The sequence below is a fragment of the Sciurus carolinensis genome, chromosome 5 (assembly GCF_902686445.1).
Source record: "Sciurus carolinensis chromosome 5, mSciCar1.2, whole genome shotgun sequence".
NCBI lineage: Eukaryota > Metazoa > Chordata > Mammalia > Rodentia > Sciuridae > Sciurus > Sciurus carolinensis.
The window spans coordinates 39,675,951-39,693,524 of NC_062217.1; the positions used below are offsets into that span (position 1 = coordinate 39,675,951).

Genomic DNA, 17,574 nt, shown 5'->3' on the forward strand with positions numbered 1-17,574 from the left:
CCTGCAGGTAGTTTATTAAAACAGAATGCTGGTCTAACATTCAGAGTTTCTGATTCAACAGGTGTAGGGTAGGGCTCTAAAATACAAATTTCTAACGAGTTTTCCACTAAGCTCATTATGCTAGTCCCAAGATAATGCAGATCTAAGATAAACTAATTTTTACATAAGTAGTAATCTATAATAAAGATGTCAAGTTGATAACAACGTAAGGTGTAGCTCATTCTTGAAGGCCCCATTCCAGATGTGAATGCATTCTTAACCTCAATTAGAAACAATCTAAAACTAAAACTAAACGTCATTAGAAAGTGTTTGTAAAATAATCAAGTTTAATGAGATTCTGAAAATACCTTTGGAGATTTCAGTCCTATCAATATACTAGGAGAGTACCCTATATTCTCAGTTTGAAATTGCTATTTCTATAGGTTATAAAAACAGAATGTTCTTGGAAAATGCAGTTATGAGATAAACGTATTAAACATTGAATATTTACAAAGTGCCAACTACTGGATTTTTAAAGTAGCCTCACTTAAGTAGAACTGACATACATCAAACTCATGTTTTAAAAATGCACAATGTGGGCTGGGGCTATAGCTGAGTGGCAGAGCACTTCCTTAGCATGTGTGAGGTGCTGGGTTCAATCTTTAGCACCACACAAAAATAATAAATAAAATACATTCTGTCCATCTACAACTACAAAAAAATTTTTTTAAATGTATAATGGGATAAATTTTGATACACAAATACAACTTTGAAACCATTACAATATCAAGGTAACAAATCTACCCATTTTCAATCAGTCTTAGATTTTCCATACTGACTAAAGATGTTGAACTTGTTTTCATATGTTCATGGTTATTCACATAATTTTTTGGTTTAACATCAATTCATTGTGCCCATTTTGTTACTGGATTGTTTGTTTTCTTGAGTTTTGATAGAGCTTTATACACACACACACACATATATAGAGAGAGCGAGCGAGCTTTATATATATCCTGGACATTAGCTTTATCTGGTAGCTGATTTGCAAAGCTTTTCCTCTCAGTCTGGCTTGTTTTTGTATTATTACTATCTTTTGAAGAGCAGAAGTTTAAAATTAGGAAGTTCAATTCATCAATTCATTTTAATCGATGATACCTTTGACACTGTATCCAGAAAATATTTGCTTAATTCAAGAAAATCTAAAGGATTTTTGCTTTTCTTTAAGAAATGTTAACATTTTCGGTGTTACAGTCTACTTGTTTAATTGAGAAATGGGTACTAAAATATCTGCTAAAATGGCATACTTACGTATTTCTTTTTAGTTATCACATATTTTGAAGTTCTTTTATTAGATGCATAAAAATTAAGGATTGTATGTTTTCTTAATGAATTAATCCCTTTAAAATTATGAAAAAAAAACCCCAGTATTCCTGGCAATACTCTATTTCAGTCATCTAACTGATTATCTAACACAGTGATTCTAGTTTTCTTTTGGGTAGTGTTAGCACAGTGTATCTTTTTCAATCATTTTACTATGTGTCTTTATACTTAAAGTGAATTTCTTACATATGTCATAGAAGTGGGCTTGATTTTTAGAATTCTAATCCAAAAATCTCTACCTTTTAATTGTGTTTTGACTATTTACATGTAATGTAACTGTTAACATGTTAGGATTTGTGTCTACTCTCTTGCTATTTGTTTTCTATTTGTCTCATTCTCCTTCTTTATCTCTTTGCTTTGGATCATTTCTTATACCTTGTCTGTCTTGTTGGCTTACATGCTAACTCTCTGTTGTAACCTGAGTAGTTGCTTCCGTGTTTGTAACATGCATCTTTACTTATCACAATCTACATTTAAGTTACACTATTTTAGATATAAGTATTCAAACCTCCTAATAATAAATCTCCAACCTCTCCCCTTTTGTTGTTGTTTTTCACAATTGTTATTGTGCATTTTACTTTTACATGTTACAAGATCCACAATCATTGTGCTTATTTTTGCTCAACTATCAATTATCTTTTAAGAAAATCTAAATAATAATAAAAAACTTATACCTATTCCCATAGTTACCATTATTGGTACATTTAGCTCCTTGTGCAGGTGTTAGGTTTCCATGTGGTTTCATTTTCCTTTTGCTTGAAGTAATCCAATTAACATTTCTTTTTAGAACAGGACTGAAGAGGATAAATCCTTTCAGTTTTCAAATGTTTGAAATCTTTATTTTACCTTTGATTTTAAAGACAATTTTAATGGCTAAAGAACACTAGGTTGATAGGTATTTCTTTTTTCATTTTGTTTTAGTTGTAGGTGGACATAATACCTTTATTTTATTATTATGTGGTGCTGAGGATCGAACCCAGGGCCTCATGCATGCCAGGTGAGCACTCTACCACTGAGCCACAACCCCAGCCCCGATAGGTTTTTCTTTTAGCATTTTAAAGCTACTGCTCCAATTGTGTTTCACCTTCCATTATTTCTGATAAGAAATTTGATGTTATTCTTATCTTTGTTCTGTTTTTCTCTGGCTGCTTTAAGATCTGTTTTCTTTTTACAACTTATTATAACTAATTTGATTATTATGTTCCTTCATGTAGTTTTAGTTATCTTTCTTTTGTTTATTGTGTTTTCTTGGATATTTTTATCTCATTTGGAAAAATTCTCATCATTTCTTCAAATACTTTATAGTTCATTTAAAAAAAAACTTTTGTTAGATGATTTCTATTGCTATATCTTCACATCTACTATTTTTCTTTGGCAAGGTCTAAACACACCATTAATTCCATCCAGTGTATCTTATTTCTGACACTGTAATTTTAATCTAGGAGAGATCTCTACTTAAAATGTTCAGTCTTTCCAACAGTCATAACTGTTTTAATGATCATTAAATTCATCATCTTTGTCATCTGGGTGCCTGATTTTTCTCCTAATTATGGTTTGTATTTTCCTGCGTCTTTGTAGACTCAGTAATTGTACTGAATGTCAGGCATGTGAATTTTACCTTGTGTACTGCTAGATTCTTTTTTATTCCTACAAATAATCTAGAGCTTTGCTCTAGATGTGGATAAGTGACTAGGAAATAGTTTGATCCTTTGGGTCTTATTTTTGCAGGCCCAGAGTTGCTTTTAGTCTAGGATTAATTTATTTCCACCTCTAAGGCAAGATCCTTTGCAATACTTCAAATGCTATGTGAATGAGGTTTTTGATGGCTGGTGTGAAAAGGCACTTTTTCTGGTTCTGCATGAACTTGGATATTGTTTGACGGCTCTTTTCTCAGATGTATGTAAATGTATAAATTTATCAGTACTTTGCTGACTACTTAAAAGGAAACCCTTCACCCTATCTCTAAAGTTTTTTTTTTTTTTTTTTTCTCTATGCAGCTCTCTCCTCAGCAAACTTTATTCCCTTGGATTCCTGGGAATGCTAGTGTTATTTCTTCAAATGAGGCAGTCTGCCAAGACTTAACTGGGTTCCCCTCCCTATGTTATGCCCTGGTAACTTTCCCCAGGAAGCTGAACCAATCACAAGGCTTGCCTTATTTTCTCTTATCTGTTGCTCAATGCCTAATGGCTAAAGTGCTACTGTCCCATGTAATTTGTCCAGTTTTTTGACCAGGCAGAAAAGTAAATTCAGTCTTTTACTCCTTCTTGACAGGGGACCTAAATTTGCTACTCTTAATTTTTAATGTATCCAGCAGACAATACAAAAGTGAATGTATTTATCAAAAGTAGGACCCAAATAGCTATGCCTTAGAAGTATGATTTTTAAAATTATTATAATTACTAGCACATATTATTTAGATAAATTAATGGGTTTCATTGTGACATTTCCATATATGCATATAACATGCTTTGGTCTTATCTACCTTCTCTACTACACTCTACTCCCCCTTCCCCATTCCACTCTTCTACTTCCCTTTCCCTAATAGTCCCTCTTCTACTTTCAGGTCACCTTCTGTCATTCTTTCTAGTTACCACATAGAAAGTATGATACTTGTCTTCCTGTGTCTGGCTAATTTCACTTAACAGGGTGACCTCTATGAGTTTTTTAAAAGTATGATCCACAGAGGGAGGGAGGAGGAAAGGGCAAGGGGAAGCACTAGGGAAAAAAAAAACTACCAAATTATGCTATGTCCAGCTGCAAATCCTGAGTTTATATATATACACACATACATGCACATATCTATAAAATTATATACATATAATTGTAGTACACCAATTAAAATAGTAATAATAATAGAAGGGAGATCAGTATAGCAGAGCAAGTGATTTGGGGGAGGGATGATAGAAGGGAAAGGAAAGGTACTAAAGAATGAGATTGATCAAATTATTTTATGTGCATGTACAAACATGGCATAACAAATCCCACTATTATGTATAACTATAATGGACCGATAAAAATAAACTTTAAAGAGTAAAAAAAAAAATTGATCCACAGTTCACCACTTATTAAAGTCAGTGTGCTCTAGATATGCCCAGAACTAAAAGAAAAACCAAAGTTATTGATTTTTAAGAAAATAACACACAATTCCTTAGCTCTTATTTTCTGTGTAAGACCTTGGGTTACTTACTAGCAACCTGCAGAATGAATTCTAACTTAAAAGTGTCATCCACAAACTTAAATACATACAATTCTAGGGTTTATTAGAGTCACTAATTCAGGATTCTACTAAGACTGATTGGTATGCAAGGTGATGGGATCCCTACAATTTGTGGGGAAGAATACTTTGTTATCTGTGGATCTATCATCACTGCTTTCTTTAACTGGTAATAGTTTTTGTGGTATCTTCAACTGGTCTGACAATTTCAGGCCTGAGTGACAGCTTCTTATAAATTATTACAGGGTTTTTAATTATAAATTACTATCTTTTAGTTTCACCATTCTCACACTCAATTAGTTTTTGGAGAAAGTTGTTTAACACTATAGTGTACAATGATGCATATCTGCAGTTAACAATATTTTTGATTTACTACTTTTATCCTTTTAGAAGTAGGTGTCCAATTTCACTTATATGGTGACATTTCATCAGTCATGTGCTATTTATGAATTTACACTATTTAAATAACAATGTATTTTCATGATATGTATAATAGTATTTTTATGTATAGGGCAGTGACTGTAATCAGTTTTATAATAGGCTGAACCATATGAAATTGACATTTAAGGTCAAAAACTTTAAAATAACTATTTCATAAGGTTTAACCTAATATAAGCAAGTATATGTAATCATATTCTTGTAAGAGAAAGGCTAGTTTACATAGATTATTAGCAAATTTATTATAACTAATGTATTGTATTCATATTCAATTCCTTGTCCACTGGAAAGGTGGAAGAAGTACAATGGGTAAGAAGGGTAAACCTCACCCCTAAGTGAACAGAGGATTAATAAAAGGGGGAGGGCTTCAGAACCACTGTCATTACCTAATGCATGAAATATTATATAATTTTAGGCATTCATGAGATACACCCTCTGCTTTCTCACTATAAAATCACACTTTAATAGTTATTAAAACGAAAATCTGATTCAAATAAATTCCAAAACAACTGTTAATGAAAAAGATTTAACAAAGATACTTCTAGTCAGAAAACTATGGCAACGCGAGCAAGAGTTGTTTCCAAATCAATCCCAACCCATTAAAAAATTGATAGTGTACACCTAAGACCAGCTGATTGTTCTTTAAATGACATCTTAAATTCCATATACAGCTCTAACATCTGGAGAATTTGGATTACCTTTAGTGTCGAAGATAAATACCTGAGACAATTCTATTTTCACCTACAAATATTTTATGCCCTTTCTAGAAGTACTATTTTTATATTAAAGATTGCTCACTTCAGTCTTAGAATTTCACATTCTTGATTATACCCATCAGAGTGACTCTGGATGTACGACTAAACCAGCAGTTTCTAAATATTTTCTGCCCACAGCAACAGGTTTTGAATTCCTATGTAAAATCTGCACTACTGTTTCCTTCATTAAATCTTTACAAATAGAGAATTCTATCATAAGAAAATCAAGAAACACTTTTTATTTTTCATTAGAAGACACACTTGTTTGTAGAACTCAGTCCTTTATGAGTCAATCAAATTATCTATTTAAAAATCCTTTGTTTATAAAGGCCTGGGTTAAAAAAAAAATAGTTGCCTCTGAACATACACATCTTCTCCCATTTAATTTATTCATTTATTTATTTCTTGCAGTACTGGGGACTGAACACAATGGCACTCTACCATTAAGCCACACGTCCGTGGCACAGTGATAGTGGTAAAAAGTAATAATACTTTTTAAATTTTCTGACAGATCTTGCCAATTACCTAGGCTGGGCTCAAACTTGTGATCCTCTTGCCCCAGACTCTGGAACAACCAGGATTACAGGTGTGCATAATTGTGCCTAAACCTCATCTTATTTTAAAAAAAAAAAAAAATATTCCTTCTCTTTACTCCATCTTTCTCTCAAGTTGTTGACTTGTCTCCTGACCTTTAGCACCAATTTTCTTAAAATACTAGGTTCTGGGGCTGCAGGTGTACCACAACAGAGCACTTGCCTTGCATGTGAAAAGCCTTGGGTTTGATTCCAACATGACACACACACAAAAAAAAAAAAAAAAGAAGAAAGAAAAAAATTAGTTTCTGATACTAGCAGCAGGGGAATTAAAATATCCAGGCATATGGAGAACAAATCTATATTGATAATCACAATTTCTTTTTGGTAGCGCTGGGGATTGAACACCAGGGCCTCACACATACGAAGCAAGCACTCTACTGAGTTATTTTCCTGGTCCCACGATTTTAAAAAAGAAAAATGCTTTTATAATAGAAACTCAGAAAATAAACTGCAACATTGTCTGGATTGGCGGGTATGTTTATAAAGATTATGGATCACTAGTAAATTCTCACTTCTTTAACCCACTTTATCTAAGAGCACCAATGACTTTAGATGCCAACTGGAAAGGCTTTGCAAGTGAAAGGAGGTGCTATTAAAAATTACACAGAAAAATAGACATGAACCAAGGCCGTCCAATTAGAAGGTATGATGAAAGAAGGACCAATCATAATCACTGAAGTCAAATCTTCATATTTTTATTACATTTGTTATATCACAACCTGCTTATACTTAGAAAAGTACACATCAACATTAAACTTTTTCTTTCCCCCAAAATTCAAGTTCCTTTTCTGTAGCCACCAACTATTGTATGTACCCTTACGGACTTTTGTGCTGTACTTACCTGTGTATATGAAGTTTCTCGCAGTAATTGTTAGGTAAATAAAATCACATATGTTGGTCAGTGTCTTATTTTTTTCATACGATATATCTTCATTTTTTAAAACAGTCTTACTGATGTTTTAAGTTTCTCAGGTTACTGATGTAGATGAGCATCTCTTCAAACTTTTACAGGCTATCTATATTTCTATTTCTATGTATGTACTGATTATATTCTTTCCCATTTTCTACAAGGTTGTCTTTTTAATATTGATTTATAGGCAAATCTTATGAACTCTGAATTTATTAATTTTATCTATTACATGTCAAATATTTTATCCTGATCTCTTGACTGCATTTTAAACTGGTATCTAATGACTCACTTGAAAAGGCCATCATCTCAAAACTTTTTAAAAGCTATGCTTCTAAAACTTTTGCCATTTTTTTAAAAGAAATATTTAGTTCATTTGGAAGTTAGTTTTGCAAGTGCCAAGAAGTGGGTACCTAACTATCTTTACCCCAACTGGATAGCCAATTTTTCCATACCAAGTATAGAATAGTGCTTCCATTACTCAACCATTTGTCATCTTTTTCTTCTTACTTGTGGATCTTCCCTTTTGATCAATATGCTTATCCCTATTCCAAATAATTATTTTAATAACTGTACTTTACAATAATGTTTTGATCTTCAGTGGGTATATTTCCTTTTGTTATACTTCTTTTGTTTGCCATTCTTGTACCCTTCTTAATTTTGAACCATCAAGTTTGGCAAATTCTATTTTTAAAACCCTATGAATTTATGATTAGACCTATACTGACTTTATAAACTAATCTAGTGTAAACTGCCATTTTTATATTATTAAGTTGTCACATTTAGGAATGTAGTATTTCTCCATTCATTCAGATCTTCTTGGTTCTTCATATAATTACTATGCATTTTACAAATTCCTTAAGTATTCTGTAACTTAGACTGCTTTTTCTTAATGTATTCCATAGTCTGTTATTGCTGGTATATAAGAAAGTGATGTTTACTTTATGGTTAGTCACATAACTGAAACCTTTTATTAATTTCATTAATTTTCAGCTGATAGTCTTGTATTACCTAAGTAAGCAGTCATATCAACTATAAATAACAAAGGTGGCATATTTCTCTCCCATTATCTAAACGTTAATTATTTTTCAGGTTTCTTACTACACTAGCTAAGACTTCTGGACCAATATTATATTCCTATCTTTCAATAGAAGTACTTCTAATATTTCACTATCAGAGTCTTTATAAGGTTATTTCTTGTTGAGTAAGAATCTTTGTAAGGTTATTTCTTGTTGAGTAAGAGTTATTAGAAGGGACAATTTAATTTTAGGAATGATATTTTTAGCACCAAAGAGTTTCCCCTTAAATCTATTAACATAGTAAGTTATACTAATGTTTCCTGATACAGAATCATCATTACACTCCCTAGATTTGATGTATTAGCACTGGTATGATTTAACAATTAAATGGAATCAGAAAGCCTGGGTTCAAATCCCAGATTTTCACCTACTAGTTGTATGACCTTTGGCATGTTAATGTGCTTCAGTTTTCTCATTTTTAAAATGGTGATAAAAGCATCTACCTCAGTTGTTTTAAGAATTAAGTAAAGAGATGCATGTAAAATTATTTGGACCAGCACCCAGAACATAGAAAGTGTTTAATACGCATTGGTTATGTTATTTACTGAGTACCCTGTATTTGCCAAGCATTGGGTATATAGCACTTCAAGAGTCAGCAAACTAAGGCCTGTGGGTCAAATCTGGCTTGCTGCCCATTTCTATAAATAAAGTTTAATTAGAATACAGTCACATCCATTGTTTGTAATTTATCTATGGCTGCTTTTGTTCTCCTATAGCTCAGCTTAATTAGATATAAGAGCCCATATTGCCAACAATGCCTGAAATACTACTACTTGCTCTTTGTTTAAGAACTGCCAAGCCTAGCAGTAATGTTCAAACCCAAGTAGCTCATGTTCTAATAGTTGAGTCAGACAAGTTAAAAAAGAAAAAAAAAAAAATATATATATATAAGGTTACATCAGGATACACAATTATGACATTCTGTGAGTAATATGCAAACACAGCAATTCAGTATTAAAGGTATGGATTTACAAAGAAAAAGAAGACAAGTATTCTATTTTTTAAAATTATTTAAAAATATGTAATTATTTACCTGTCTTTATCTCTTATCCTAGTCTGTGTATTTCTAGAGAGAAGAGAGTAAGACATTCATTTTTGTGACACTCAATATTCTAAGTATCTAGGACATTTAAAGTTTGCAATAAACAGACAATGAAAATAAGAATAGGATACCTAATAATAATGATTAGACACGTCTGCTTAAGTTCTAGATAAAAATATTCTATGGCAATCATTGTATTTGCCTTTTTAACTGGGCTCTATCTTAATCCTTGTAACAATGTATTCTGAGAGACAGGTACCATAATTACTCCACTGTAAAATGAAGAAATCAAGGCTCATAAAGTATTATGTTTATATGAAGCCAGGGAGAAGACAACAAACCTATGTCTTTGCCTAAAGTGAAATGTACATATGTTCTTCACACTCTATTATAAAGTTGGGAAGTGGAGGGGAATGATGATATAGTCACAGCATATCAACAGAATATGAATTCTCAAAAAGATAAGAGAGATTTTAATTGAAGTAGCAGAAATAGTGATACCAGGGCTGGGGTTGTAGCTGAGTGGTAGACCACTTGCCTAGCATGTGTGAGGCACTGGGTTCGATTCTCGGCACTGCATATAAATAAAACAAAGGTCCACTGACAACTAAAAAAAAAATGTAAAAAAAAGAAAGCAATATGATTTTAATTTCTAAAATTGAGGAATGATTTGAATAAGTTCACGTTTCTAAAATATTAGTCAGGAAGAACACTAAAAGATGGCTGAAGGAAAAGAAAATTGCCCCATGTTTTAACCAGACCACTCTATCACACACAGGCCAGTTTTTCCAAGGTTCAAGTAATGGACAAAAAATAAATCTGTCATACTATAGTACTTAAAGAATACTGTACTGGTAGAAATAGTTGGTTCTAAGAGTTACTAAAGAAACAAAGGTTCGTACGTCAAACTATTACACTAATGTAAAAAAAACTGCAAATGAAAATATTTCATGAAAAATTAAATTTTATGAACGAAGACATAATTAAGAATGGCTATCTTAAGAAACCCAAACAATTCAGAAAATTTAATCCTAATGAAATCACAAATTATAAATTCTCACTTTTTTCATTTAAGCAAATTTTAGGAAAAACTTACTTTATGGAAAATGAAATGACTACACCCTCATGCTATATCTTAACCAAAGAGTTGTTGTATATGACATTTTGTAAAGCAAATTCCATAATATACAAGTAGAATATCCCTTACCCGAAATGTCTGGAAACATAAGTGTTTCAATTTCAAATTTTAGGATATTTGCATTTACCATGTAATGAGATATCTTGAGAATGGGGCACACCTCTAAACACAAAATTCATTATGGTTCACATACACCTTATATACCTAGCCTGAAGGTAATTTTATACAATATTTTTAGTGCGCCTGCATTTTGACAGCAACCCATCACATGAAGTCAGGGATGGAATTTTCCACTTGTGGCATCATGATGGCAGTCAAAGTTTCATACTGTGAGGCATTTTGTATTTTTAGATTAGGGATGCTCAACCTGTAATAACTTTAAAGTTATTTTAAATGCTTTATTTTAAATGCTTTAAAATAACTTTAAAGTTATTTTAAAAAAGTGAAGTCTTAACTATGATTTCAAATGTACTTACGAAACATCTGTTTGGAACCTCCAGTAGGAAGATTTTTCCCTTCCAAATTCTGTGGCTGCAGGTTTACTTAAGAAAACTATATACACAAATCAATTAAAATAATTCCTCACTGGGGAAGTAGACAGTGAAGGAATAATATAACTTTAAAAAATCATTCTGTTCAAATATGTATTAAAAGTGGATTCTCAAGAAGAAAAATGAAAAACAAAACAACTCTTTTCAACATTTCTGACAGAGGCTGATTAATACATACAATCTATCAGATTTAACTTTTATGTTAAGGTTTATTACAAAGCATACATACTTTGTATTTCTAGCAAAAAGCATATAAAGAGTCTCAAGAAGTTGAGAGAAGAGATAAGTCAAGTCAGAATTAAAATTATATTTGTAAAATCAGAGTACCACTATATACCTGGCAGGTTTGTGTAGGATTTAAAAAATTAAAAAATAGGCCCTAAAAACCAAAGAGATCTCAACAAGTGGATTTAAAAAACAAAAGCCATAAGGAATTCACCTTTTGCAGTTTTAACTTCACTTTGTAAAGAACATCTGAGGTTATCTGGAACAGAAGATCAGTACTCCTTTGCAAAAAGGGACAAAGGCACACTGGATATGGACTATACTGAAAGATTAATAAGAATGGTAAGTTTTTCTATGTATTCTCTTTGCCAAGAACGCAGTTAAAACTTTAGAGTAAACTAAATATTAACTGGAAACATACTATGTTTACAGAACTTAGAAGGATAAAACTTAGACTTAAGATTTCTGGTCTTATTAAAAAAGGGGGGGGGGCATTTTTGTCCAATACAGTAGTATTAATGTAAGCACATTTCTTTGGGTCCTCACAATATTTATAAGGAAAACAAGATAGCTTTAATTTTCTCTACTTTAAGAACTGAAAAACAAAGATAAGAAACCTAACCTGAAACCAATAGGGCTGATGAATGGTGAAGGTGGAACTAAGATTTAGATCTGAGTCATCATCCAAGGCATTTTATCTTCTACTTAGGAAATGAAAACAGCAGGAATGGGGAAGCTGTTTCAAGCACTGACAAAAGTTGGGGTAGGAGGGAGTAAATTATTAATTTCTTCTTAAAACCAAAGTCAAACTTTCATTAGGTACCAATTTATGAAGGTTGAAACTTAGTTCAAAGGGTCTGCATTGCCTTAAAATTCAAGACATTTACCAAGGATGGAAAAATGATACATACAAAAATTAACTTAAGTCTTTCAGTTTTGCCTGGTTTTAATGTTTTTAACAGGAAAAAACCCCACCACTGATTCTATCCAGGTAGCACCCATCTAAAAACATTTTTATTTTTCCCAGCACCTAATATCAACCCTAATATATGGAACCTATTTACTAATGCCTGTTGAATGAAAGCATGCTCTTATGCTACATTCTTTATCTCCTGATACAATAAAATATAGAGTAACCTTAGCTAATTGATTCATGAAGCTCTAACCAGAGGTACCACTACTAACCTGGTAATAAGACAGGAAACACAGGAGGTTGAGAGAACAGCACCGCCTTAGAAATATGCTCTACATATTTAGAAACTTCAACAGATGTTTCATGTAAATGAATTTTCAAATAACGAATACTTATCCTTTAAACCACCACAGCTTATCTTAAAATAATTTTAATGGAAATAGTTTAAAAGGGGGCTAGATATTCTTTCTCTGCTTTAATTTGTACCATATAACTTTTCTTGATGACTCAAGCTCATCAATGTAAATATCAAATTACACTGTCCCACACAGTGACTTCTTGGAGTTAATACAGGATCTCCAACTGTTTGTTCTTTCACTAAGTCACCCTAGACTACTTTTAAAAACTAGGTTCCCTACTGCCTGCTCCTCTGTTGTCACTTATAAGTCACCAGTACCCTAGCCAAGGTTTCTGAAACCAGTTTAGTTTTTAAAAAATGTTAAACCATCAGTCAGTTAATATAATTAACCTTATACAAATTCTATGAAATCACTGTGTAGCTATTTTCACTGCTGTAAGGCCCAGCTCAAAGGCTTTTCTTTTTTCACTTCCTAGTTCTGAGACCTATTCCAGGCCCTTGCTAGAAGTTTGGTTACAAAATAACAATTACAGTACTACTTATTTAGCATTATTTTCTTTACTTTCAGTATACCATATAGAAAAACACATAAAGCATAGTTAAAAACACACCAAACAACCATGTAGGCAAAATAAGATACTTCATAGTATGTGCTCTATGGACAATGACTTAGCCAATTATTGGCTAGCAGTCTGCAAACCAGGTCCAATAGCCAAATCCAGCCCACAGACAACTTTATTTTTAATGTGGTCCTTGAGCTAAGCAAACAAACAAGAATAAACAAGAATATTCCACAGAGACTATAAATACCTTGCAAGGCCAAAAGTAACCATCTAGTACTCTACAAAAAGTTTGCTGACCTTTGACCTAAGCTATACAAACACATATAAGCTACTAGCTATACATGAAGGTTAACTATCAATGTACCAAACAGGATGCTTAATTCTTTCATTGATGGGTTCCTAATGATATAGCCAAATTGTTTTGCCCAGTTATTCCTACTTTCTGATCACAGTCTTTGGCTTAGCTAAAATTGCTACCTAACCTTTCTAATACTTGTCCTTGGATGCTCTCAGACTGATCTCCTTGCTACTACTTCCAACTCTGCCTGTCAATCTCTTTTGAAATGACAATTCCTTTGATATATAAATCCTTCCTAAGTTTCAAGTTTGACTTCCTCCAAATGCCAGGACTGTTCTAGCTCTGTGCTTTAAATTACAGTTGGTACCACACACTTTAATAGTACTACTGTAAAGGTTTTGCTAATGATCTCCTGTGTAAGTCTAGTATCCCAATTCTTTTGTAACTACTTGAAGGCACATATCACACTGCTTTTCTATCCTCATTTTGATAATATTTCATTACCCTCTGGGCACATGCCATCTCCCAAGTGTATTCTTCTATCTTGGAGAAAAAATAGTCTGAGAACATGTAATGGGTGATAAGAAATGGAAAACATCAAAAGATGACACCTATACAGGAACCTGAAAGAAGATCAGAGGCTATACTGCAAACTTAGAAAATAAATATTAAAGACCAGCAAAAACATAATAGTGGAAGGAAAGAAAGTTAAGAATCAATACATAAAAAAAGACCACTGTAAAATATTCTGAAATAAAGACCAAAGTATTAAGAATATTATAAAAACTCATAATACATGTAAAAGAACAAAATTTGCCTTTCAATGCTACTGGTCAAATTTTCTTTTAAAAAGTTGTTGTTGACACTGATACACTAGAGAGCCACATTTCTTGTTTTGCAATATGACAAAAAAAAAAAAAGACTCAATAGACTAGGCATATACAGTAATCTAAATACAGAGATTTAGAATTTATTTGAAGTCTTTTAGAGATTGCTGAAAAGAAAAAGAAAAACAAACAAAAACCCCATTAATCACTTATCTTTTGACTACCTGGGTAATAAATTTAAAAATCATGTGCATATCCTTCATCTCTAAGATACAATCTAGACTCACTGTATGGAAAAAATGCACCAAGAATGTTTTATTAAAAAAAAAAAAAAAGCCTGTTTTGGTGACATCAAATTATAGTAGATGTATTGCAAAACTATATCACCGAATTGTATTTAAAATATAGGCAAAACATCAGGTGCACAAGCCTTGCTATATGAACACTTTAAAAACACAAATGTTTTAAAATAAGCATTACTATTACCCATAAGTCTAAACTAAATTATAAATTAAATGTCCTTTGCCTAAGTAATTACCAAAAACCATCAAGTCTTATTAATTATGCATTCCCTCTTTTTATCCCCCTGGGTTTTACAGAATCTCTCAACCCTTCACCTGCCTGGCCAGGGAAGGAGAAATTTTTTTCTTAATCAATAATAAGATATGCTTAATACTATACTGTAGAAATTTAACAAGTAAAAGGGATCATTAAATGCATGGTAAAATAAATCAGCTTTCAATAACAATGAAGAAAGAAGTGATGACACAAATCTGACCAAAAAAATCTGCTCCCCCCCCCAATGCATATCATTAATTTTGGAAAAAGCAAACTACCCTTATAATCATGCTTGACTGAGTTGAGTGTTAACCAAGAGCTATTTTCCTGAACATTCCATGATTTGGAGGATTCAGACAAAAGAATGGGGAGTTAACATAAGCATACAAGTGGCTGAGGGTAGACAGCCTGGGATAAAAATTTTCACTTAACCTACACATAGAAAACTGAGAGACGATCTGTGAAGGGGAAGAAGAAAACAGTAATTTTAATAGTACTGCAATTTTTAAGTATAAAATTTAACATAGAAATTTTAACAAGATTGTTTTCCTGTCAAGTCATCATCCCGTCTTCCCACAATGGGTATTATTAGTGATAGCAAGAATTACCAGTGGGCTAAAATGCTAAAAATAAAATTTTAGGTTATAGTTTATAAAAGATACGTTAAAAATCTTTACCAATGCTTTCTGATAGGCCCATCATCTGTCTCAGTGGGTACTTTAACTCCTTACTTGAGATAAATTAATTCAAAAAAGAAAACATTAAGGCAGTAAGGGACTCATTATCTTTAACATTTTAAGGTGTTTTAAACAAAACTTACTAGATGGCAAGAATTACAGACTTAGTTAATACACAAAAACTAAATATTTATCCAAACACAAAATCAGAGCCACAAAACTCAATTTGTTTCTGCCTAACATATGGCTCCAACTCCTGAGTGGCATATGTTTAGTGCTGGTGCTGGTAAAAAGCATATGATAAAATACTACAGAAAGAGTTCAACTGTTATTTCATTCTTATAATACAAACACACACACACACACACACACACACACACACACTTTGGTTCAAGAACTAAAAATACAGACCACAGTAAGAAGCAAAATTTTGAGGCTCAGTTTTAAAAGTCCACAGTGAACACATAATTAGAATAGCGCTGTAAAAAGAAAACGAAAATCCTCCCAGTTTGTTAATCTTAATAGATGGTCAGCCACAAAGGTGTCCAAAGGAATTTACATAAAATCTCAAAAGAATATCTCTAATTCTCGATCCCTAGCACACCAGCAACCGTCACACCCCCACCTCCAAATATCCCAAGGCTGTTTTAAAGCCAACAGTTTAATAAAAGGATTAACGACCACACTTATTAAATCATCCACCGTTCTGCTTGCAATTTGACGTCGAAATTATTTGTTCATCTTCCTTTACCTAACGCAAAGCCGTGTCAAAAGTTCAAAGATCCAGGCTGTTAAACAGGGCGAGGGTTGCAGCCTCCGGTCCACCTCCCGACTGAACAGGTGGTTAACTCACCTGGGGAGAGGAGCCGCCAGGTACAGGCAGCAGCCACACCGGATCAAACAAGGGCGGGTTTTCGAGGTTTTAACCCCCAGGGGAGCGGGGAAAACGCTCTCCGAAAAGCGTTCAAGTTCGGCGGCTGTTGGGCGGCCAAAGCCGCAAGAGCGGCGGGCGCAGGGTGATCTCTCCCGAGGGCTGCGCGCCCGCCCCCTGCCCTCCGGAGCCGCGACGCTCGCCGCGGGCCGCCGGAGAGGGGGCGGGGAACGGAGGGGAGGGCGGCCGCGCCCCCGCGAGCGCGTCCGGGCGAGACTCGGCCCCGGCAGGTGCGGGGCAAGTCGACGGGTCCCGTGCCCCGCCCGCTCCCCTCTGCGCAGCGCGCGCCCGGGATGGGGTGGGGCGGCCGGGCCCCTCGACGGGCCGAGCCTTGCTGGCGTCCCGGCCCTCAGCCGCAGCCTAACGGTTTCCGCGGCGCCTGCTCCGGGGCGGGACGGATCGGGGTCCCCCGCCTTCTCGGAGGGAGTGCCCGCTCTCTCACCTCCGAGTCACGCCGCTCTGAGGCGGAGGAAGGCGGCTCCCCTGGCGCCCCTTCTTCGGGTTCCTGATCGTTCTCTCTGCCTCAGCGGCAGAGCTAGCTCTCGGGGGCCGCCGCGGCCGCTGGCGCGCTGACTGTTGAGGTTGTTTTCCGGTAGTGACGGCGCCGCCTCAGCCCCGCTCTTCGCTCCCTCTCCGCGTAGCTCCCGCTTTCTGTTTCACCCGAGGGACCACGAACGCCGCCGCCGCCATGCTTACTACGGAGCCGGGAGGAGGAGCCGGAGTCGGCGCGCCCAGTGCGGCTGCGCGAGTTCCGCCGACGGCGCCCCCGGCCGGCCGGGACCCCGAGCCCCAGCCCGCGTCCGCGCCGGGGGCTCTCCCCCAGCGCGAAGCCCCGCGGGGCCCCGGCGTGTGGCGTCCGAGCGCCCGCGCGCCTCTGCCCGAGCGCCGCCGCCCACCCGGCCCGGGCTCTCCCGAGGCCCGGCTGCGCCAGGCTGGTCGTAGCCTCCGCCACGGCCAGGCTGGAGCCACACTCAGGAAACGTGGAGTTAATTGACGTTCCCAGGGTCACACACTCAAGTCGCAGTACACATTTTAAAAAGCTCCCCGAGACGCACCGGGTCGGCCCCTCTCCGAAAACACCAGAACTTATCGTCGGCAGGTGCTTTTAGAGACACTCCCCCAAGGACTAGGAAGCCAACTGAAGT

General features: G+C 35.3%; 1 protein-coding gene across 2 annotated transcripts in view; it reads right to left on the bottom strand.

The window, feature by feature from the left end:
- Positions 1-17,120, bottom strand: part of Fndc3a (fibronectin type III domain containing 3A) — a 174,516-nt gene extending 157,396 nt beyond the window's left edge. The window contains exon 1 of one of the 2 annotated variants that reach the window (XM_047552169.1): positions 16,872-17,120. The gene's annotated coding sequence lies outside the window, so the exon portion shown is untranslated. Of the gene's footprint in view, positions 1-16,351; positions 16,807-16,871 lie in introns of those variants that run through there. The other variant, XM_047552170.1, reaches the window with a different exon arrangement.
- Between the last annotated feature and the right edge of the window lie 454 nt (positions 17,121-17,574).